Here is a 24,462-nt window from a genome sequence, read left to right as displayed (position 1 = left end):
AATTCTTAGTGAACACTCAATGGTTAGACATCTTCTGTAGTAGTGTTTTAGGATTTGGCAGTGCTACAGATTAGTTGCTTTATTTGCTTTTTTCATTTAAAAATGTCTAAAAGGCCGTGGCCTTTCATGACTTTTTAAAAATCTCATATGGAAAAATTATGTTCTCTTAGGCATTTGCCCATGTGTTTTGTTCTTATCAGACCTAATATAGACAATAGCGGGGTCTGGATTTCTTTAATAAATTTCTAAACTAACTCTAGGTATGATCTCAGCTTCATATTTAGAGCATTCCCATCCCTGAATTCATTTCTCTCTCTAGAACTTTGTTTTTTGTGTTTCTGGATACCTAAGTCATGCCCTGTTTAAAGCCAAAGGGTAATTCACAGTCTGACCATTTTAGCATCTCCTGTCCATAATTCATTAACTTCAAATCTTTGCAAGGGCTTAGTGAGATCCCTGTCAAAATCTAGATAACTTTTATTTATCACCCAGTCACATTAATACGTATATAAAATTTTAATCTTTCATAAATAGCATGTATCAGCCAATCTGCTGTATTTTACTGCACATTCGAAACAAACTTTTATATATGTGTGAAAGCATGTCAAGTTAAATACATCAGACCAGGGGAAATCACTTTTATTACAGGTAGCCCATGAAGACTGTACTTCAAGCCTATTTAAGAAAATGTTGCTTTGGATTCTGAAGTCAGCAAACTTTGATCTTAGCATTAAATTGTAATGTAACATATGACTACCCCTTACTCACATGGGATTTATTCATATTGAAAGAGGGGATCTTAAAGAAACAGGAAATTTTCTAAAACCTCTTAAATCCACATATACAAGCAATCTATGAGCCAAGAGCAAAGAATGTCCTAGTTGAAATATTTCAGTTTTAAATAACATAGGCCCATGTGGTTATAATCTGAGAACACTGAAGACATTTCTTTCATCAGATACCATGAACTGGTGCTCCTCAATGTTGTCTATGGATCAGTGCCAATCCACAAACTGTTATCTATCTGTGACAGAATACATGTAGAAAATCAGTATTTGAAAACTTCTATAGAAATTTCAGAGTAATCTTATGTCTATCAAATTTAAAATGGAACTTATATTTTATGTCTTTTTTCATTTATTTTCCAATGATTCATTTTTTGTACACCTGCATTTCTGCAACAAATTAAAAATTTTAAAAACAGAAAACAAGAAACCTTAGTTCTTCATCTCAGATAATGTGACAAGCAAAGGGTTGGCTTGTCACAATAATGGCAATCCAGGTCGATATAAAATGCTCAGCTGTCACAGGAGCAGTGAAAGTAAACAGGAGGGCATGACTACAAGTCATGCTAGAGGTTCACAGGACCCGTCTGACACCAGCTAGGGCTGGATGAGCCTGTAGGGTGGGAAATAGAGGAAAGTCTACATCAATTCTCCATACAATTCTGGCTTGGATAACTAAAAGAAAGAATGCCATTCATTAAGACTGAGAATATAAATTTTCATATTATCTCTTGTTTTATTTGGGGGGCTTGGGGGACAGTGAGAATAGAGTTATGAGATGGCATCTGGTGTGGCACAAGGCATATTTAATTTATCTGTCAGACAGCCAAGTGAAGATATTTGATTAATAGCATATTATAGAGTTAAAGGCCTAACTCTGGACAGAAGTTAAAATCCTGGCTCTTCCACTTACTGCTTGATCTCAAATTGGTTACCAAACATGCTTTAGTTTAAATTTCCTCACTTATAAATGTGGAAAACATTACTATTTTGTAGGACTGTTATAAAGATTATATTATGTGGGTCTGAACTAAAAAAAGGGATATGGGTGAAAGATTCAGATTTCAGAATTTTCATGTAATTTTAATTAAATAATAATTAAAATCATGCGTATACATACAAGTATTGAAAGAGAGATAAGAGTCAATTAAAGAGGTGGGCCGAGGAAGAGAGGGGCAGCAAAGGAGAATAAGTGAAATCTACTAGAGGTAGGAAAATCAGGGATATAAGCATCCCAGAAAGCAAAGGAAGGTTTTCAAGAAGGATCTGGTCAGCAATTAACAATTTAGAACAGCAACTTTCAACCAGTGTGCAACAAGAATTTATAAAACACGCAATACCTGATTAGTGAGGGGCACTAACCTATTTTCCCTTAGACTGTCAAATGAAAAAATGACAACAGCCCTGGCCAGTGTGGCTCAGTTGGTAGAGCATCATCCCATGAACCAAAAAGATGGCTGGTTCGATTCCTGGTCGGGGCACATGCCAGGGTTGTGGGCTCGATCCCCAGTCAGAGGCATGCATGAGGCAGCCAACTGATGTTTCTCACATCGATGTTTCACTCTCTCTCTCCCTCTCCCTTCCTTTCTCTCTAAAAAAAATTAATAAAGACATACTTTTTTATTAAAAAAAAAAGACAACAGCCAACACAATGATAGCCATCAGGTGTGAATGAATCAAAATTATATCTATTTTTTTGGTCAGATCAGCAAAAAATATAATGTTTTTGGTGTGCCACAGAATTTTAGTAATTAGTTTGTGTGTGCCATGAGATGAAAAAGGTTGAAAATAGCCGTCTTAGAAAGGTCAAGTAAATAAGGCCTAAAGAGACTACTAGATTTGGCAACCAGGGAACCAGTAACCTTTATGAGGTGTGTTCAGTGAAGCAATGGGAACAGAAGCCTGACTTCAGTGGTCCATAGAAAGAATGGAAAGTTAACAAGAGAAGGCAAGGGGTGCAGACTATTCTTTCGAGGTACATAGATGTGTATCAAGAGCAAAACATAGGGTCAAGGTCAAACTGAAAGAAAATGTGGCCTACAGAACAGTTAAATCCTTTGGGTTTTTGTTTGTCTGTATTTAAGATGAGAACTTAAGCATATATTTCTGTGCAGAAGAAAAAGTAAAGAATGGCCAAACGTGGAGGTGGAGAAGACTAAGGAAACGCAGTATCTCAGAGGGATAGGGAGACATCACAAGAACTCCAGTAGAAACACTAACCTAGATGGGAGTTAGGCACTTCTCCCTCCAAGCCTGGAGAACAGGGGGCAAGACAGAGAAGCACGTGTTTGAACATGGAAAGCTGAGGGTGTGAAGAGCAGAGGGCCTCCCCATTCTTCATGACAAAGGAAGCAAGGTCATCTGCCCAGAGCCAAAGGCAGTCTCAGGGAAGGCATAGGTGACTTGAAGAGAAAAATAAAAGACAGACACTATGGGAGACAACCAGGGAAGGGGCCTAAGGACAAAGTATGACTGAGAAGTTCAGTAATAAGCCCAGTGGAATATATCACACTACCAGTCTCCATAAATGTGTTCAGCAGTACCTACCAGCCCAGGTCTAAAAAAAGAGAAAGCATGTTATGTGTATTTTACCACAATAAAAAATAAATGAGCCCTGGCCGGTTTGGCTCAGCGGTTAGAGCATCGGCCTGCGGTACAGAAAGACCCGGGTTCGGTTCCCGCTAAGGGCACGTACCTCGGTTGCAGTTTGTCCCCGGCCCTGGTTGGTCGTGCGGGTGGCAGCCACTCGATGTGTCCCTTCACGTCGATGTTTCTCTCTCTGTCCCCCTTCCTCTCTCTCCCTCCCACTCTATCTGTACAAAAAAAAAAAAAAAAATGGAATAATAGCCTCGGGGGAGGATAAAAAAAATAAAAAAATAAATAAATGAAAATCATTTTTTAAAAGTAGAGAAAACACATGGTGAATCGAGGGTTAAATATGTAGGGAGGAAGTGATGAGAACCTAAGGAGTAAAATGCATAGAGGGTGCTGGCAAGAGAACAAGGGATGAACTGAGGAGTTCAATTGAAAAAATATGACAAAAAGTAAAGCTATGGCAAACATGGTGAACAACTCGAATTAAAAGGAGCAAACTTCCCACAGGCTTTAATCCCCTCAAACTACCATTACATTTTCTGAGAAAAATGAAATAGGGTGTATTTCCAAATCAATAACCCAAAATAATTTTATAAGAATGGCCTAATCAAAATAAGGCTTCTTGAGTTGATACAAGATTTACTATATTCAATTACATACTATAGCAACTGAATTAGGCTCTAAAAATAAAAGATTAGCCCCTGGCTGGTTTGGCTCAGAGGTCAGAAAGGACATTGGCCCGCGGACCAAAGAGCCGTAGGTTCGATTCCAGTCAAGGGCATGTACCTTAGTTGCGGTTTGTCCCCAGTCATGGTCGGGGTCGTGCGGGAGGCAACCAGTCAATGTGTCTCTCTCTCCTTCCCTCCTTCTCTCCCACTCTATATGAAAATAAATGAAAAAATATCCTCAGATGAGGATTTAATAAATAAATAAAAGATTAGTCTTCTGAGGCCCCAATGACACATTTAAATAGAGCTAAAAACTCCAAGCATGAGACAGAATTTACATCTTCTAGATCATTTCCAAATGGAAACTTCATTAAATTTCTGAAGTGATGGCTAATTATCAAATAAAGTAACTATTTGCCTATCAGCAATCCTCTTCCAGCAAAAATGGATTTTATTTTAAAGACATTTAAGCTTAAAAAGATTAGAATTTAGAACCAAAAAAGTGACTTTTTTGAACAGCTTTAATCTGACAAAAAATATTCTACCCATCACCAATTCCAATGCTCATGTTAAGTTACAAGTTTAGATATATCATCATCTCACCAGACTATGAAGGGCAGTCATTAAGAGAGAACAAATTTTAAAGATGTTTTAAGTAGTCCCTTTTCTTGGCACATCTTGTTTTCCTTAAATCTCAATGTATAAGCAGTGTCATAAAACAAAAACAGAGAAAGTCTTGTGTGGATTCCTACTTTTACTCCTAATATATAATGCTTTTTCACAAACCACATTTATTTTCCGGTTGACAGGCCCAAGGTTATAACCCAGGATGCAAGATCCAAGTAAAGTCTTTCTTTCTTTTTTTTTTATCCTCACCTGAGGACATTTTTCCAATTCTTGTTCAGATAGAGTGGGAGGGGGAGAGAAAGAGAGAGAGAGAGAGAGAGAGAGAGAGAGAGAGAGAGAGAGAGAGAGAAGCATTGACATGAAAGGGACACATAGAGTGGTCGTCACCCGCATGACCCAACCAGGGCCAGGGACAAACTGCAACCGAGATACGTGCCCTTCGCAGAAACCGAACCCAGGTCTCTCTGGACCGCAGGGCAACGCTCTAACTGCTGAGCCAAACCGGCCAGGGCTCTTTCTCTCTTCTGTTCCCCTCTCCCCACTTCTGAAGAGAGAAGGGGGAGGTAAATGGATGACTGGGGGTTAGAGGCAGGAAGATCAGAGAGAAAAGATTCTGTTCATGAGCACCATAAGCTCACTTTACTCTTCAGTTAGAAAAAGACTAAGATTTATTTTTCCCGCTTATGAAACCTACAGTTCACTTCAACACATATAAAAATGCTGTGGGAGACTAGCACTTCCAATATTACAAAGTAACTGGTGCCAGACTTTTCCTCCTCTCATAAACAACTATTAAAATGATGCAACTATTTTGAGGAACTGGACAACAGACAGAGCAAGAGTGTGACCTCTGAGAGAAGAAAAGGTGAGCCTACATTTGCTCTGGTTCTCTGCCTAAGGACCATTTCCTAACTGTAGTACAGTGAGCTATACTGTAAGCAGAGAAGGGCTGGTAGGCAGAGACAGGGCACCAGAGAGGAGGGAACTGTGTAGAGGAGGGACCATAACAGTTTGTACAGGGTTTCCTGAGAGCTCCTAACCAATGCAGGGCATAACTCCATGAGGCTTACAAAAGGGTAGCTGTAATAAGGTACATAAAAGAGAAAATGGTAAAACTCAAGAGAGAAAGAGAAACATATACAACCATAATTAAAGATTTCATCATCTTTCTCTGCAAAATTGATAGAACAAGTAGACAATAAATACATAAAGCAATAGAATATCTGAACAATACCATCAATCAATTTGGCTGGCCTAATTGACATTCATAGAACATTACACCAAATAACTTCAGAACACATATAAAACATTCACTAATATGGAATATTATGATGGGCCATAATATAAATCTCGACAGATTTCAAAAGACTAACCTAGTATTTTAGAGACTGTGTTCTCTGACCACAATGGAAACAATTAAGAAATCAATAATAATAAATTATCTAGATAGCTAGTTACAGTGCAACCTCAATATAATGGACTAATTCAAGTGAGGGGGTGTCCATTAAAGCCAAAAGTTCACTGTATAATAAAGTATGTTTTCCAAATGCGTATGTTAAAAAATTGACAAATTAGTTTCCCTGTTTTTACTTATGTAGATATGTTTGTATAATTAAAATTAAGTATGTATGAAAGTTTAATTTCACAGAAAAGTTTTCTATATATATTACTGTAATTTAAATTTATACTGAATAGGTCTAGTAATTACATGCATTCACTAGTCACCACGAGTAAGCAAATGCACTCTTTCATTTCTTTTTTTATCCTCACCCGAGGACATTTTTCCACTTTTTGTTCAGATAGAGTGGTAGGGAGAGAGACTAAGAGAGACAGAGAGAGAAACGTTGACGTGAAAGGGACACATCGAGTGGTCACCACCGGTACGACCCAACCAGGGCTGGGGACAAACCACAACCAAGGTACACGCCCTTAGTGGGAACCGAACCCAGGTCTCTCTGGACAGCAGGCCGATGCAGTAACTGCTGAGCCAAACCGGCCAGGGCGCACTCTTTCATTTCTAATTTTATTTATTTGGGGGCTCTCCCTTTTTTTCTCAATGAGTCTGGTTAAAGGTTTATCAGTAAACAAATACACACAGCTGGGACATGGCTTAGCACATGCATTAAAACTGCCGTAGAAAGTCATACCATGAGATAACAGAACCAGTTACCATGGGTGATATGGTGTGATCACATGGTAATCACTGATTGAACATTGTTTAGGAGCACTGACTCTTGGATTTAAATATGTAAACTATAGTGGTAAATATGTAACATTTATTTGCCGGCAAAATTCCTAGTGTTTTTTCCAACATATGGCCTAATTCGCTAAAAATTTGTTAAAAATAACAGTGAATTAATAACAAAAAAATAACCTGTTAATTTAATTATAAGCAAATCTTGGTTAAAAGCATTTTAAAATTAACAGGGTTTTAATTTTCACATATGACATACAGATCGGAAATTTTGTCCATTAAATTCAAAGTCCATTAAATCAAGGCCCACAAAATCAAGAGTTTACTGTATTTGAAAACAGTGAATAATCTTCTAGATAATCCATGAATCAAAGAATAAGCCATGAAAGGTTTAGAAAATATTTGAAATAAATCATAATAAAAATGTAACATATCAAAATTTGGGAAAAATTTACTGTTCTAAGTGCATGTATTAAAAAAAATGTTTAAGATCAATGATGTGTTTCTCCCCTGAAAATCTATAAAAGAACAGCAAGTTAAACCTAAGTAAGTATTAGAAATAAAGAACAGAACAGTAATGAATGAAACACAGAAAGGACAGAAAATAACCAAAATAAAAACGCTGCTAGAGGACAGGAAGGAAATGTTATTGGCTCTAAATCATATTCTCCTAGAAACTGGCCTAAAAATCCACATAAATCAAGTCCTAACAGATTTCCAAGACCAATTTTCACGTTTCCTCAAAAGTCTAGTTAGGTTCATTAAAGACACAAGTCAGAATTGATTTGTGGGCTACAGACAGATCCTCCTTAACAGGCCCAACAGTCTCACATTTGTCCCTCTTTCAAGACTATCTGGCAAACACAAAATCATTTAGCTAGTGATAACACTAGTTACACTCAAATTTAGAAATACATATGTTCTCCCCCTACTCTTAAATAAAAATCTAGGGAAATATATATATATTTTTATGTAAATCCAAGTATTTAAAATGTATCAGAGAAGTTCCTCTAAAATCTCTTATATCTTCAAACATCAACAAGTATTCCTAAGTCAAAAAAAAAGTACTTAACTCATCTATTTCTGTATTTAGATTTTTGCATATTTTTTTCTTAAAAAGGGAAACCTCTATTTATTTTAAGTGAGTACTTCTCAATAGGAAAATCCAAAATAAAAATAAAAAAAACTCATTTTTAAGCATTTGCTTTAAAGTGTTTACTTCATTTAGGATAATCACAACTCTGAGGCTCATTCTCAGACTTACAACCATCTGCAGTAGTTCAGGTTACAATTCCATGAAATCAATCTCCACAGCTAGCACCTTTGTTCTGAATCTCAGTGACCCAATGACCAAACCTATATATAAACTAACTAAATCGTTCCTTGGCTCTTAGCCACATTTCCACAAATCCCTAAAGGACACATAACCATGCACAGGGCCTGCTCTGCCTCTGACCGGTGTGAGACCACACATGTTGCAAACATCTCAGTTTCCTTCAAGCATGCATGGCTGCTGTGGCCACTTCATCACTGTACCCTTATCCCACCATCTTCACTCTCCTTAGCCCACAGGCTTGTCTTTTCTCCCTCTTTAATTAAACTAATCCAATGTAATGTTTTGAAATCCCATTTCTTTAACCTTTTAAAAATTAACTATTAGTGGTAAAAGGTCCTACTCTGACCCTTTCCCCTACTCTCCCCTAAACTTTAAGATGCCTAACTGTTGTCTTAGGATGAAAAAGTTAGGACTGCAATAAAGAAATGCTTAGATGGGCCCTGAAAAAAATAACCCAGTGAGATGTCCACAAATGTTATTTCCTCCCTATGGTAACTCTTTGGACAATCTAGAGAAAGCTTTATTAAGAGTAAACTTGACATTATCTAGTCATCATTCTAAAGTAATTCTGCCAAGGTAGAAAATTATCCAGTATAGGCTTGCTTCTCAGTAACCACTGTCTACAGAGTTGTGTTTATAATTAGACTGTGCAATGTTGATTATGCTGGCCACCTTGCCAAAGTTCTATAGAAACTACCTGGAGAGATCAAAACAATCATTCCCAAATTATGAGTCACCTCTCTGCACACTACACATCACTCACTGGCAGCCTGTCAAACCTGGAAAATGGAAGTTGTGCACACTACATTTAGGATGAAATACTGAGTTCCAAAACTTGCTTCATACACTTTTCTAGAATAGTGGGTACATTTTAATCCTGGTAACTTTTTGCTTATTAAATAATTATAAGTTGAAGGAGAGAAGGCTTAGAGAAATGTCAAGGCCTGGTTTACCCTACAGGGAAAGGGATTTCTGCATAAGGAAACTACAATTATAAATTTTGCTTCACACTTAGAGAATTCCACCAGGCAGGGGCTCCTGTTTCATTCCTCTTTGTATCCCAGTTGTCTAGCAGGGAAGAAGCCTACAATCAATGTTGAAAAGTTAAATGAAAGTAACATTATCCAATACATTAAAAGGAAGTATTAATTAATGAAAATTATCTCCATGTCTGCTCATAAACTTTCCGAGGGCTGAACTCAGGTTTACTGAAGCTTGTAATAAGATAATATTAATATTCTAGCTATAAGGTTACCAAGGTCCTTTTAACACCTGCCGTTGAGGCAGGGCTTAGTAGTTACTTCAGTGATTATGGGTGCTGAGTCACTGTATTTCATCTCTAGTGAACAATGATTCTCCAGATTTCTTACTACATTGCCTCTTCTTTTCTCAAAGTCAGTATATAATTTAAATTCATTATGGATTGGAGGCATAAAGTATAGTAAATAGAAACCTGGGGATTCTGATTCTGGCTGGATCCACCACTTTAAGTGTGTGTTGAAACTTCAGTTTCTAACTGTAAAATGGGAATAATAACTGGCCTGTCTGCTCACATTACCTTTGTCAGATAGGTGGGTCACAACTTTGCAGACTATGAAGTGCTACATTAATAAAGAATGTATTGCTAATGTATTAAGTAATTAGGGTAGGCGCTCCAAAATCATAAGCAAATAAACACATCTTCCACTTTTCAACCAAGCACACTAGTATTTCTCTTTAAGATCCATCAGTACAATCTCCCCCCAAAAACTTTAACTGCAAAAGATGATGCTTAAATGTTGCTCACAGCACTTATCAGTAGATAAAAATCATAACATAAAAAGATTCCAGAAACTTCACTTTGTCTTCTGTGCCATAAATACCAAATTATAATACAGGCAACAACTATGGCCGCCTGATGTCTTAGAATCAGCACCAGCAGTGTCCATGGAGGACTTGAGCCAGGGTGGAACAGGATAACTTTAGATAATTCTACCTGTTTCACGGAGATTTTAATATACAGGTTTTACATTTTAAGTCATCTGACTTCTAACACATTTGTCAAATGGCTACCTTGACTTAAAGACACTACAACTATTCTCAAAATATCCCTAGGGCTTAAGTGTATCTAAAGGCCATGCTCATTTGCTATAATTTCATTTACACAATAAAACAGATATCAATTGATAGCTACAATTTGTAAGAAGGCAATTTAAATTTATATTATGCTCAATATTTTCTAGTTGAAACAGCCTGAAGGGCAGCATTACGTAGATATTGATTTTACCTTACCAAACAAAAACATTCAGTCAATAAATTTTCCACCATCTTCAAATTTTATGCTTTTATATTTACTCTGTCTAGTCACAGCTGCTAATTTCTGTGCAATTTTATATTCCTATTAGCAAAAATAAACATTTTAGTGCTGGAAGGAAGAAGCAAAAAGGATGAGCTCCTTGCTAGTTTAATGTTGTAGCTATAAAGCACATTATTTTAAATATCTGTCATGTAGTACATTTAAGAGGAAAAGGAGGCATTCTGCTAGAGAATGCCAATGACCAAGTATCAATGCCAATGAGAGTATCAAACAAAAACAAGAGCAGTAGCACATAAAGAATCAGCCATGAAATGCTCGGTTCCAGTATTTAATGTCAAAAATCAAGGAGAGACACAAATAAACACCTGTAGTTTAATACACACCTTAACTTGTAGAAGAAGAAAATAATAAAAGAGGAGTCACTGCTTTCTGTAAAGGAAGGGAATACTTTACCTCAACAAACAAGGTGGGTGTTCCTTTAACCTACGTCCACTTGACAAACCTCCAAATTAACCAATGTTCTCCATTTCCTCTGTAAGACATTTTCTGATGTCAAGTGCACAGTGAATGCCTACAACTACTCTCTAAAAATTCCAAGCACTTATGCCCCCAGCAGAGTAGCTGTATTCTTACCAAGAATTTATTGTCTGGTCTCAAGCCAGTTTATGCTAGTTATTTATTTTTTATTTTATTTTTTTTGATATTTTGTTCAGATAGAGTGGGGGAGAGAGAGAGAGAGAGAGAAACATTGACGTGAAAGGGACACATCGAGTGGTTGCCACCCTCACAACCCCACCAGGGCCGGGGACAAACTGCAACCGAGGTACATGCCCTTAGCGGGAACCGAACCCAGGTCTCTCTGGACCGCAGGCCGACGCTCTAACCGCTGAGCCAAACCGGCCAGGGCCAGTTTATGCTAGTTAAAATTATAATTGTACTTATGTAATAATTAAGTATTGCATTAAAAGAAAAAATACTAAAAGGAAATAGTTTCTATGAAAACTGGGTTATGTATCAGAAAGACCCTATAAAAGCGAGACCCCAAAATAACTGCTGCCAAATTAAATATTAGCAAGAAGAACAAAAATATTAGGGACAAGGATCCTAAAGGGATTTTTATACCCAGGCTTCCAAGTGTCTTAGTTCTCAAAACACATGGAAAAAAAAAAAAAGACCTAGAAATTACAGATGCAACATGGGCAGCGCATCATATATAAGAGAGATGTGGAACTCGAATCAGTGGGTTCACATGGAAAATAAAAGCTTCAGTCAATAAGATGGTATGAGAACTAACTGTACACATTTTGACTTGAAATGCTAGAGGAATGTATTGTTATGGTTTCCATTTTTACCTAGGTTTTAAAGATCATTATGTTTGAGATCATATTAAAGGGAAACTGATGTTAAGTCTAAGGTTCGCATCTAAGAATTCATCCTGACAGTCAAGAGAATACACCTAAGCTCCTCCAAACACAAACCACAATGTGTGCATTTATTTGTGCATGTCTAAAGAAAAATTTTACTAAAATACTAAGGAACCTAGCTCTGCAAAATTATACTCATTGATGAATTTACACTAGAGCATTTTTAAAATCGTCTCATTAACACACGTCAAAAGCCTAAGTAACTCCTTTGACCAAGTAACTCTAGAAGAGAAATATATCCTGAGACTCTACACATATATGTATAGGATGGGGCAAAAGTCAGTTTATAGTTGTGAGTACATGAAACTGAGTTTATTCTTGTATTTTTTAAAATTATTGTGTTATTTTTCATACAAATAACTGTAAACCTACTGTTGCTCCATCCATATGTAAGAATGTTTACACAGTTCTGTTTACATAGCAAGAAAAAGGAAACAACCTAAATGTGTAACAGGAGAAGGTATATTCATACCCAATAAAATATTATGCAGACATAAAAATTATTTACATATATTTTAAACATGAAAAGGTATTCAAAATATAGTATTAAGAGGCAGGTGTTAATTTCCAATATATAGAGAGTACTCATACAACTCAACATAAGGAAGACAAAGAACCCAATTAAAAAATGAGCAGAGGGCCCTGGCCTGTTTGGCTCAGCGGTTAGAGCATCGGCCTGCGGTCCGGAGAGACCCGGGTTCGGTTCCCGCTAAGGGCATGTACCTTGGTTGCAGTTTGTCAACGGTCCTGGCTGGTCGTGCGGGTGGCAGCCACTCGATGTGTCCCTTTCACGTCGATGTTTCTCTCTCTCTCTCTCTCTTCCTCTCTCTCCCTCCTACTCTATCTGTGCAAAAAAATGGAAGGATGTCCTCGGGTGAGGATAAAAAAAATAAAAAAAAAATGAGCAGAGGAACTAAATAGACATCTCTCCAAACAGGACATACAAATGGCTAAGAGACATATGAAGAAATGCTCAACATCACTAATCATCAGAGAGATGCAAATTAAAACAACAATGAGGTATCACCTCACACCTGTCAGAATGGCCACCATCAACAAATCGTCAAACAACAAGTGTTGGCGAGGGTGTGGAGAAAAGGGGACTCTAGTACACTGCTGGTGGGAATGCAGACTGGTGCAGCCACTATGGAAAACAACATGGTGTTACCTCAAAAAATTAAAAATTGAACTGCCATTTGACCCAGTGATCCCACTTCTAGGAATATACCCTAAGAAGCCTGAAACACCAATCAGCAAAGAATATATGTACCCCCATGTTTGTAGCAGCACTATTTACAATAGCTAAGATCTGGAAACAGCCCAAGTGTCCATCAGTAGACGAATAGATAAAAAAATTGTGATACATATACACAATGGAGTACTACGCAGCTGTAAGAAAGAATGATCTCTTATCCTTTGAGACTACATGGAGGGACCTGGAAAGTATTATCCTAAGTGAAACAAGCCAAACAGAGAAAGACAAGTATCATATGATCTCACTTATTTGTGGAATATAATGAACATAACAGTCTGAGAAATGGGGTAGTCTCAGAGACGTGGAAGTGGGGTACAGACTGACAATCCCCAGAAGAGGGGGTGGTGGGGGAGAGATAAACCACAGAACTTATATGCATGAACAATGGACATGGACAACAAAGCTGGGGACAGGGCAGGGAGGGAGGGGGAGGGGGGAATCAGTGGGGGGAAAAGGAGAAACATCTTTAACAAAAATTAATTAATAAAAAAAAAGAATATTATGGCAAAAATAATACATATTAATTGTATAAACATGAGAAAGGTAGATGACAAATAGAAGAAAATCCATTCCATCCATAATTCCACATTCCACAAATTGCCACTATTAAAGCCTCGGTTATCTCCTTCCAAAAAAAAGAGAGGCAGGTTACAAAATTTTAAATAAATAAATATTCATCCAGTTGTATACACTAAAAGTGTTCACAGAGGTTATTTCTTCAAGGTGAAGTTATGAGTATGTTGAGTGTTTTTATCATATTTTCTTTTTATATGTTAAATAATAGGAAAACACAAACATGTACAGATCATGTTTCAATCTATTCAAGATATAAGGTTAATAAATTAATGAAAAACTATCAACTGTTGGCATGTGTCAGAAATGGTCCTGGTCAGTGAAATCAGGAAATCTGGATACGAGGATAGAATTTGCTAATTAAATCTCTTATGAGACTTTCTTTTAAGAGGTGGGGTCTATTTCCACTCCTTGAATTTGTATTGGCTTGGTTATTTGCTTTAATGAATAGAATGCAGAAGTGATAGTGTAATATTTCCAATCCTAGACTTAGGGGCCTGTAGCTTTCACTATTTCTCTTTAGCTGACCAGAGAGTCATATGAGAAGAAATCTGAGCTAGCCTCCATGTGGATGAGGAACCACATGGAAAGACAAGCCCAGCCAACAACTGGCACCAACTGCCAGATATGTGAGTGAAACTATCTTGAATCTTCTAGCTCCAAGTTAACCTGCCAGATCATGGCTGCTACAAGTGACCTCAGGCAAAATCAGTGGAAGAAACATCCAGCTGAGCCCAATATAAATTACTGACCTACAAAATCATGGGCAAATAAAAATGGTAGTTATTTTAGTTATTTTAAGCAATTATGTTTTGTGATTTATTATGCAGCAATAGATGATTGATTTATTCATCATTCAAACGGTACACTGTTAATATTTTGGTGTATGTACTATTCTTATAGATTAATTTATCCACTAAGACAAATGGATTTTTCTTTTAATTTTTCTTCTTTATCACTTTTAGAGAGAGAGGAAGGTAGAGGGAGAGAGATAGAAACATCGATGTGAGAGAACACCGACTGGCCACCTCCTGCATGCCCTCCTAGGGATTTGGTCCACAACGTGGGCATGTGCCCTGACTGGGAGTCAAACTGGCGACCTCTTGGTGCACGGGTAGATGCTGAATCGCTGAGACACACCAGCCAGGCCCCAAATGATATTATGCTATAGATATCAGTTCTATGATTCTGTGGCATCTTTAAAACATATGCAGGGCCTCATGGTTATTTTGGACTTCAACTCAAACACATTAAGGAGAGAACAGAATACCTGAAATTTGGAATATGTTGCATTTTTTATACAAAAATTCTTGTGTACAGCTGTGACCTTTTCTTCCAAAGCCCAAGGACCTTGATGTACATGACTTCATAGTTTCTACCTCCCTCATCACTGAATGTGAGAATGCTCTCTGCCTGAGGTCCTAATAAGACTAGGTCAGATGATGAAAAAAGTAAAACCAAAGTTCATCATCACCATCATCATTTCAACACCACCATCAATGAAAGTGATGATAAAAACCAACATTCATTGGGGGCATTAGCAAGTGCTAACAGTGGGCTGAGCACAGCAGAGTAATTAAGAATGTCTCTGGAACCAGAGATATTCGCTGCTATTTCCTGTGTAACCTTGAGCAAATTATCTTTCTAAGCTCAGTTTGCTCATTTGTGAAAGGGAGATAACAACAGTACCTATCTCACTGAATTGAGAGAATTCAATGAAATACATGTAAAAGATTTAGAACAGAACCTACCACATTGTAAGTGCTCAATAATTATTAGCTTTCTGTATTATTAGTCAGCATTTCACACGTGTGAGCTCATTTCATTTAATCCCCACAATATTTTACAGATGAAGAAATGAGAGTGTAAGAAGCTAAAGAACTTGCTAGTAAGTGGCACAACCAAGTTCCAAACCCACATTTTTCTGACTGTAGTCGCTAAACCCTACCCTCCGACAGCATGTGATATGACTTAAAATAGCCCAGGAGTGTCAAACCACATCCCTCCAGCCAGGCAAATGTTTCATGTCTTCACAGCCTGTGGAGCTGGGTGGTCATACAGCCACCTCTACGTTGGAACTGAAGAGCTGCACAGAGGTTTAGGATGGCCTCAGAGATGAACACAATTACTACAGTGTATCAGACACCGACACTGTGGTGGTTTCCACAACTCTCTCAGCCAGACACTTAGTAGGTACTCAAAAGGTGCTGCTTGACACTGCTGAATTAGTCACTGTATTACTACTAACCTGGGCCCTGAGGCGAAGGCGACTAGATTCCATTCTTACGTAGGCCTCTTGGCTAAGGCGACTAAATAACTCCATTTTTTTTTTATCATCAATGGACTTTCCTCAATATTTTTCAATAATAGGTTAGTTACCCCTAGAAGTAAAGGAATTTTGCCTAAGATTATACTTGCCCCACGTGTTGGGAGGCATTTGCAGTTTCCAGTATCAGTATTTGCAGGCATTTTCAATTTCCGAGTACCAGTAACTGCAGGCATTTTGACTTCTGTAATCGCTGTCATGCCCACTATCATACCGGTCCTCGGAGGGAGGGAGGAAAAAGGAGGATGGGGCTTCTGTCTTTAAAATCCAATGAGCAAGAAGAATTGTGGCTGCTGCTCGGAGGGGAGACTATGCCTCCGCAGCCCGCTGGCGAAAATAAAGCACTCCTTCACAATTTGGCTGTGTCTCTGGTTATCTCACTGACACATTGTGGGCAGTAAGTTGGATTTACCCTTTTCTCATTAAGATTACAAAATCATCCAAATGCAACATACTACATGCCTATTTTAATGAAAACTTACATTTTTTACTATTTCAGAACTAGAAGCTTTTTCAGAGACCCTCTAAACCTTTATATTTTACAGATAAAACAATTAACTTTTGTCTAAAGTTATCCAGCTGGTTGGTAGAAGTAACTGAAACCAAGAAGATTTTTTTTAAATTTTAACTTCTCTACAGGAAGATGGAAGTGAAACAATGAGTGAGTTTTACCCACAGAATAGCTCTGCTAAGTTTAGTTCTCCCCAAATTCAGTTCAGTGATTTTGAAAACAACTACTTTCTCAGACTTACAGGAAATGATTAAGTAACCTCAGAGAAGTCATTTGTTCTTGCATGGTGGTAGATTTTTTTTTTTTTTTAAATGAGTCCTTTTCAGCCCTGGCCGGTTTGGTTCAGCGGTTAGAGCATCGGCCTGCGGTCCGGAGAGACCCGGGTTCGTTTCCCGCTAAGGGCATGTACCTCGGTTGCAGTTTGTCCCCGGCCCTGGTTGGTCGTGCGGGTGGCAGCCACTCGATGTGCCGCACGTCGATGTTTCTCTCTCTCTCTCTCTCTCTCTCCCTCCCACTCTATCTGTGCAAAAAATGGAAAAATGTCCTCGGGTGAGGATAAAAAAAAAATTTTTTAAATGAGTCCTTTTCAGATAACAGAACATCCTAACATTGTCCAAGGACTCATCAATTAAAACAGCAAATCTATAAGATGTTACAAGTTATTACTCTATTCTAGAGATCCATTTTCCTTTAAAAAGAGAGCTATAATATGTTTTTTTAAATAAGGTTTTTACATTTTATAATGTATTTAAAATGAATTCTCAAGATTTTAAGACCAAACGAGAAGAATAAAAATCATTGCAAGGAACAAACTGACAGTTCAAGACTGAGCAACATGGTTCCATTGATCTCACACAAAACAGAGACCAGATATGATTAAAAAAAATATTTTAAAGCAATTTCTCATGTTGTGCTATAGTTGATTTTTTTGAGAAAAAAGTATCTGCTGTCTCCTTGTCCTCCTGTAGTAAGTACTAGCTGAATCCTGGTACAGTAAAATGGAACTCTTGGGATGAGAGAATCTGTATAATTATTAATATTAGAGTTTTCTGGCTGAGTGATAAAACTTTATTTACTGATTTTTAAAATGTGTTTCTTGATGCAAATATTCTTACACATTTAATTACTTTCCCATCTTCTTACAAAGAACTGTTTCAACATATGGTCATCATCGAAAAAAAATAACTACGCTGCTACTTGATGGGACACAAAACACAGTGTCTAGGCTGGTAACAGTACTAATATAGGAAATGACACCCCATACCCCAGAATTTGGCCACTTCGCTTAAAAATGCATTTCAATTAATAATTTAAAATTTACAGCAAATCAGAACACATGACTTTTTTTTTAAGTCTTAGTTGAGATGTATTCATTGAACCAAAGTTTCACTGAAAACAAGTTTCACTGCAGTTGTTTACTCCAGCTATTTTTCAGGTGATTTATAAATTCAACTGATGTTCAATTTTAATTATGATTCACATTTCAGAGAGTAATCATTTCTTCTCTTTTTTTTTTTTTTATCCTCACTTGAGGACTTGAGGACATTTTTGCATTTATCTTTAGTTAGAACAGGAGGGAAAGAGGGAGGAAGAGAGAGAGAAACATCGATGTGAGAGAGACACACCGAGTGGCTGCCACCCACATGACCCCAGTTTGCAACCAGGGCCCAGTACAAATTGCAACTGAGGTACGTGCCCCCAGCGGGAACCGAACCCAGGACTCTCTGGTCTGCGGGCCGATGCTCTAACCGCTGAGCCAAACAGGTCAGGGCGAGAGTAATCATTTCTTAAAGAGAAATAGAAATTGTTTAATTTAAATAACAAGGAGGTAAGAAAGATTGAGGGGGAAAAAATAAACAGTGCCTCAGGGACCTGTAACAACATAAAAAAGATTAACATACATGTAAAAAAATGTTGGGGCAAAAAATTATCTGAAAAAAATATGGTCTAAAATTTTGCAAATATAGTCAAATGAATAAATTTACAGATTCAAGAAGTTCAATAAACCTAACGAAAGAATAAGCCCAAAGAAAACCAAACCAAGACAAAAAATTAAAGTGCTAAAAAACCAAAAGTAGCCCTGGCCGGTTTGGCTCAGCGGTTAGAGCGTCGGCCTGAGGTCCAGAGAGACCAGGGTTCGATTTCCGCTAAGGGCACATACCTCGGACGCAGCCCCGGTCCTGGTTGGTCATGTGGGTGGCATCCATTCGATGTGTCCCTTTCACGTCGATGTTTCTCTTTCTCTCTCTCCCTCACACTCTATCTGAACAAAAAAATGGAAAATTGTCCTCGGGTGAGGATTAAAAAAAAACCCAAAAGTAAAGAAAAACTCTGAAACCAACTAGAAAAAAAAACGTATTACATAAAGGGTAAAACAATTCAAAGTGCCATGGATTTCTTAACAGAAAACTATGTAGGCCAGAAGTTCACAGAGGAACATCTTTAGTGTTCGTATGTGTGTGTAATTATGTATGTTTGTGTAATACATATAATGCATATGTTATATATTACACAAATATATTTATATCTTGTGTAAAAGTGAATCCAGAATATATAAAGAACTCTTACAACTCAGTATATGGGCAAAAGATTTGAAGAGCCACTTCACAAAAGAACATGAACTAACGGCCAAAAAAACACACAAAACATGAAAAGATGCTCTACATCAGTAGTCCTCAGGGAAATGCAAATTAAAACCATAAGATACTATTACAAACACACTAGATTGACTAAAATTAAAAAGATTAATCATACCAAGTTTTGGCAAGGATGTGCAGAAGTACTACCATATAGTGCTAATGAAAATGTGAAAAACCAGTGTGGAAATTTGCCAGTCTCTCTCTTTTTTAAATCCTCATCCGAGGATATTTTTCTATTTATCTTCAGATAAAGTGAAAGGGAGTGAGTGAGTGAGTGAGTGAGAGAGAGAGAAACATGGATGTGAGAGAGACACATCAATTGGTTGCCTCCCGCACGACCCCAATCAGGGCCAGGATGAACCGCAACTGAGGTACATGTACTGGAATCGAACCGGTCTCTTTGGTCTGGGGGCCAACACTCTAACCACTGAGCCAAACTTGCCAGGGCAGAAAACTTGCCAGTTTCTTAAAGTTAAAACATATAGCTACCAGATGACCCAACCAATCAACTCCTAGGTATGTGACCAAGAGAAACAAAAATTAATGTCTACACAACTACTTGTATTTGAAATATTCACAGCAGCTTTATTTATAATAGCCCAAAACAAATATCCATTAAGAGGTGAATGGATTAACAAATTATGGTATATCCATATCATGGAATACTATTCAGCAATTTAAAAAAAGAAAAAAAATAGTAAATATTGATATTACGTGGACACATCTCAAAATTATTATGTTGATTGAAAAAAGCCAGGCCAAAAATGATAGTATATGATTCTATTTATATCAAATCTATATAATTACATTTATATAAAATTCTAGAAAATGTAAACAAACCTTTAGTGAAAGAAAGTAAGTCAATGGGCGCCTAGGGTGGGGTTTGGGGGAGGGATAAATTGTAGTTTTTTTTGTTTTGTTTTATCTTGCTTTGACTTTAATTTTTAAAAATTTAATACCAAAAATAAGGAATATGCAACACTTCAACACTCTCATTTTAATTATACAAAGGCCAATCTGAGAGGCTTATTCATTTGAACAACTACTGTATATTCATGTCAGACTCCAAGCCTTTGTTCCACAATTACTTTTTGTTCACTCACATAAATGGTCTTCTGTTTAAAAATATTCCTGACACTATGAACACCAATAGAGTGAAGAGTTAATTATTTATAATGTTAGTATTTCAAGGTACTTTAAATGTATGTATTAGAATGGTTTGGCATATGACCTACTTTTTAGAACATGAGTTCATTTGGTTGAACTTATCACTGACCTACATTACTGTATAAGTTTAAGGTATACAGCATGATGGGTTGATAACAGAGTATTGTGAAATAAATACCACAATAGATTTAATTAACATCCATCATCTCATAGATACAGTAAAAAGAAAAAAAAGTGCTCCTTGTGATGAGAACTCTTAGGATCTACTCTATAACTTTGCTATGTATCATACAGCAGTGTTGACTAGTCATCATATTGTCCATTACATTCCTATTTATCTTGCAACTGGAAGTTTGTACCTTTTGACCACCTTCCTCCAATTGCCCCTCTCCCACACCCTGCCTCTGATAACCACAAATCTGTTCTCTTTTTCTGGTTTTTAGAGTTATTATTATTATTATTAGATTCCACATGTAAGACAAATATACTATATGTCTTTCTCTGACTTATTTCACTTAGCATAATGCCTCCAAGATCCATTCATGTTGTCGAAAATTGTAGAATTTTCTTGTTTTATTAAGGCTGGGTAATATTCCATTGTATATACCACAACTTCTTTATCCATTCATCCTTCGATGGACATAGGCTGTTTCCATGTCTTGACTACTATAAATAATGCTGCTATGAACATCGGGGTGCAGGTATCTTTTCAAGGGGAAAGACACTTTTAAGTAAATAAATACTAGTCATTCAAAACCCCAGAGAAAAAAGAGGGTTGATTCTAGTTCTCTTAAAGATCTAGATCATTCTATGGCAGGCAATGCAGATATGGGACAAAGAGTCTCATATCTTCTGGACTCCACAGATCAGGACAAGTAGTAAAATAAAAAAATTGAATTTAACCATGTAGGCCTTTAATTCATTAAAATTAAGGTAAGTCAAAGAAATCACTAAAAGGCAGTGAAGTTAAATGCTGTGTCCATTTTATGTGTATGTTAAAGGGAGGGGTAGAGGAAAAAAGGGAAGCAGGTTTAAACACCAAAAAGATAAAACTCAATTCTTTTTTTAAGGTAGTTTTCTAAAATTCTGTGTCCTCCCTACTTTAGAACTATCCAGGGCTGAAATAAATAATTGTAGAATCCTCAAATAACCAAAGCACCTGATACGTGTGTCAGATTTGCCTGACTAGAACATTTCCTTCTCCTGTGACCTAGATCTATCTTAAGAAACCTGCTGCCTAATTCCAACAGCTCTACTTTCTACCTGCTATGGACTCCTAAGGTATTCCTCTCCAGTCCCTGTAAAAGGCAGGTTTAATGTTTAAAGTAACAGTTCTCAAGATGTGGTATGGGTACCCCGAGAATGTCTGATACTCTTTCAGTGGTCTTCAAGATCAAAACGATTTTCATAATAAGAGGTTATTTCATAATAAGACGTTTTCTTTCCCATTCTCACATGAGTATACAGTGTTTTCCATAAGTACATGATATATGATATAACAGACTGAATATAGAAGCAAATCTGAAAATCTAGTTGTCTTTTAATTAAGCCAGACATAAAAGAGATTTGCAACAATGTAAAATAATGCCTTTCACTAACTGTTTTGTTTTGGAAAAGTTAATTTTCATTAAAATATTATTTATGCTAATACGTAACAGGTTTTTATTGTTATTATGAAATAAACTGATATTCTAAAAATATTCTAACAGCAAATCTATAGAAATATAACCCACATAAACAAAAGATTTTAGGGGTCCACAATAATTTTTAAGAGTATAAAAGGCATTCTGAGACCAAAAAAAGTTTGAGAAGCATAATTCTGCCTTCAAAGATAAAGAAAAAATTCCCAAACTCTCCAGACATCTTGATTCAAGAATGGAAGTTTCAGTATATTGTTTAAAAAGCATATAAATACATAAAGTAAGGAAAATAAATATAGATCTGAATCACTCTAGTAGGGCAGGAAGGGACAAGGGGCTTTGGATGATCCTGGATTCCTGGGTCTAGAAAAAAAATCAATGAACTTAAATGAACCATATATACTCCTTTGAGCATCCTCAGGCAGGAATGTGGACTCCATTAATTTGTTGCTATAAAAAAACACAGTCTTCTTTACCTTAGGGTAAACAAATCATCCAAAATGAAAACCGCCTGTTATAGACTGAACTGAGCTTCCCTGCCTTGCACCCTCCAAAAATTCATTTGTTGAAACACTAGCCCCCAATGTGACTGTATTTGGAGACAGGGGCCTTTGAGGACATAATTAAAGTTAAATGAGGTCATAAGGGTGAGGCTGATAGGATTGGTGTTCTTATTTATATGAGGCATCTGAGACATCACAGCTCTCTCTGCAAGCATAGAGGAAAGGCACGTGAGGACAGAGAAAGAAGCTGGCCATCTGTAAGCCAGGAAGAGAGCTCTCACCAGAAACCAACCATGCCCGGCACCTAGATCTTGAATGCCTAACCTCCACACCACAACCAGAAGTAAATAAAATTACTGTTGTTTAAGCCACCCAACCCAGTCTGTGGTATTATGTTATGGCAGCCTGAGTTGACTAATACACTGCCTATATTCCATTTCCATATAAGTACTCCATAAATATATTGAGTAAGAGGGGAGAAAATGGCCGGTTTTCTTTTTGTTGTTTAAGGGGGAAGATGTTGAATTAATGTCTTCAGAGTTCACACACTATAGTTTGTTACATGGCCAATAAAAAGTTGTATTGGTTTTGTTCTTCCCTAAATGTCATTTAATTTTTATCCTTTGATTAACACTGGGACAGACAGATCTACATTTTTTCTTCCTCATTAGTTTCATGCTTTCACATTACAGCTCATACTGTCATTAACTCATACCACTAGTTATTCTGTTATATCAACTAATAGGGAATCGTGCCTCTCAATATTTTCGCCTAATTCACAGCAATTTATGTAGCTTCACCTCCCTTACTCTTTCCATAAGGACACATGAATGCTTATGTATGACCAATTAATGCCTTCTTATCAGTTCTGGGATATTAGGAAATTCCTTTTAAAAAGTTTAATCTAGCCCAGCTGGTGTGGCTCAGTGGCTGAGCGTCAACCCATGCACCAAGAGGTCACCAGCAGTTCGATTCCCAGTCAGGGCACATGTCCAGGTTGTGGGCCAAATCCCTGGTGGCGGGCCTGCAGGAGGCAGCCAATTAATGTTCTCTCTCATCGATGTTTCTATCTTCCTCTCCCTTCCTCTCTAAAATCAATAAAGAAAAAATATTTTTTTAAAAGTTGAATCTAATTGGCTTGGGAATTGTTTTGTGACTCTCTAATGAAAGGCAAAAGTACCCCAGGAGGAGGTCAGCCAGAAGGCCCTACAGCACTGCCAGAAGAGAAACTGATTTGACTGTACCATTTGGTCTCAAATGCACAGCAGCTCTCCAGTTATGAGGGAAGGAGGAAAATGTTATCTCATTCTTCAGTTCTGATTTTGAAAACACTTCCCTCCCTTTCACCATCACGGTCTTCCCCTCACACACTGAGACTACATCTTAGGAAGCACTACCTTCCCTCTGCAAAGCACCTGCTGTATCTGACACACAGCAAACACTTGGAATGCATTTCAGTGAAAATAGATGCTGAATGAACACTTATAAGAATACTCCCAAAAAAGTTATTTGAAATTCTTTTGCTATAGAGAAATTTATAGAAAAAGGAAAAGAGCACTGAACTTCCAACTTTACTTAGAAAAAAAAAAAAAGAAAAATCTCTAAATTAATACAAAACAAACAAAATTGTTATTTAAATGTTTGTTTTAGAGTTATTTGAAATAATATCAGTCTCAGATAACATTAATCAAGCATTTAATATGAGTGGGACACTATGTGGCAACTCTAGTAGCAACCAAATACAAGAGAATTGTGTTTTTATTTGATGTATGTAATTGAAGGTTTTTAGCTGAACAAGCATGTATATTCTTTATACAGAATTCGAAATGGAGTTTTAACCATTTAGAAAATGAAGTTCTAAACAAGTGGTCTTCATAACACACCATTAATATTTCTTTGGGCATCTTTGGGTAGACATGTGGA

At 37.1% G+C, this 24,462-nt stretch overlaps 1 protein-coding gene across 2 annotated transcripts in view; it reads right to left on the bottom strand.

The window, feature by feature from the left end:
• Nucleotides 1-24,462, bottom strand: part of LOC118641862 (leucyl and cystinyl aminopeptidase) — a 104,081-nt gene that overhangs the window by 68,372 nt on the left and 11,247 nt on the right. The window contains exon 1 of one of the 2 annotated variants that reach the window (XM_036279468.1): nucleotides 1,217-1,425. The exons of the other annotated variant lie outside the window; for it this stretch is intronic. The gene's annotated coding sequence lies outside the window, so the exon portion shown is untranslated. Of the gene's footprint in view, nucleotides 1-1,216; nucleotides 1,426-24,462 lie in introns of those variants that run through there. 2 annotated transcript variants of the gene reach the window in all.

Source organism: Molossus molossus, unplaced genomic scaffold, assembly GCF_014108415.1.
Source record: "Molossus molossus isolate mMolMol1 unplaced genomic scaffold, mMolMol1.p scaffold_m16_p_3, whole genome shotgun sequence".
Lineage (NCBI taxonomy): Eukaryota > Metazoa > Chordata > Mammalia > Chiroptera > Molossidae > Molossus > Molossus molossus.
Note: the sequence above shows the minus strand (reverse complement) of the source record. Positions and strands in the feature narration are given on the sequence as shown.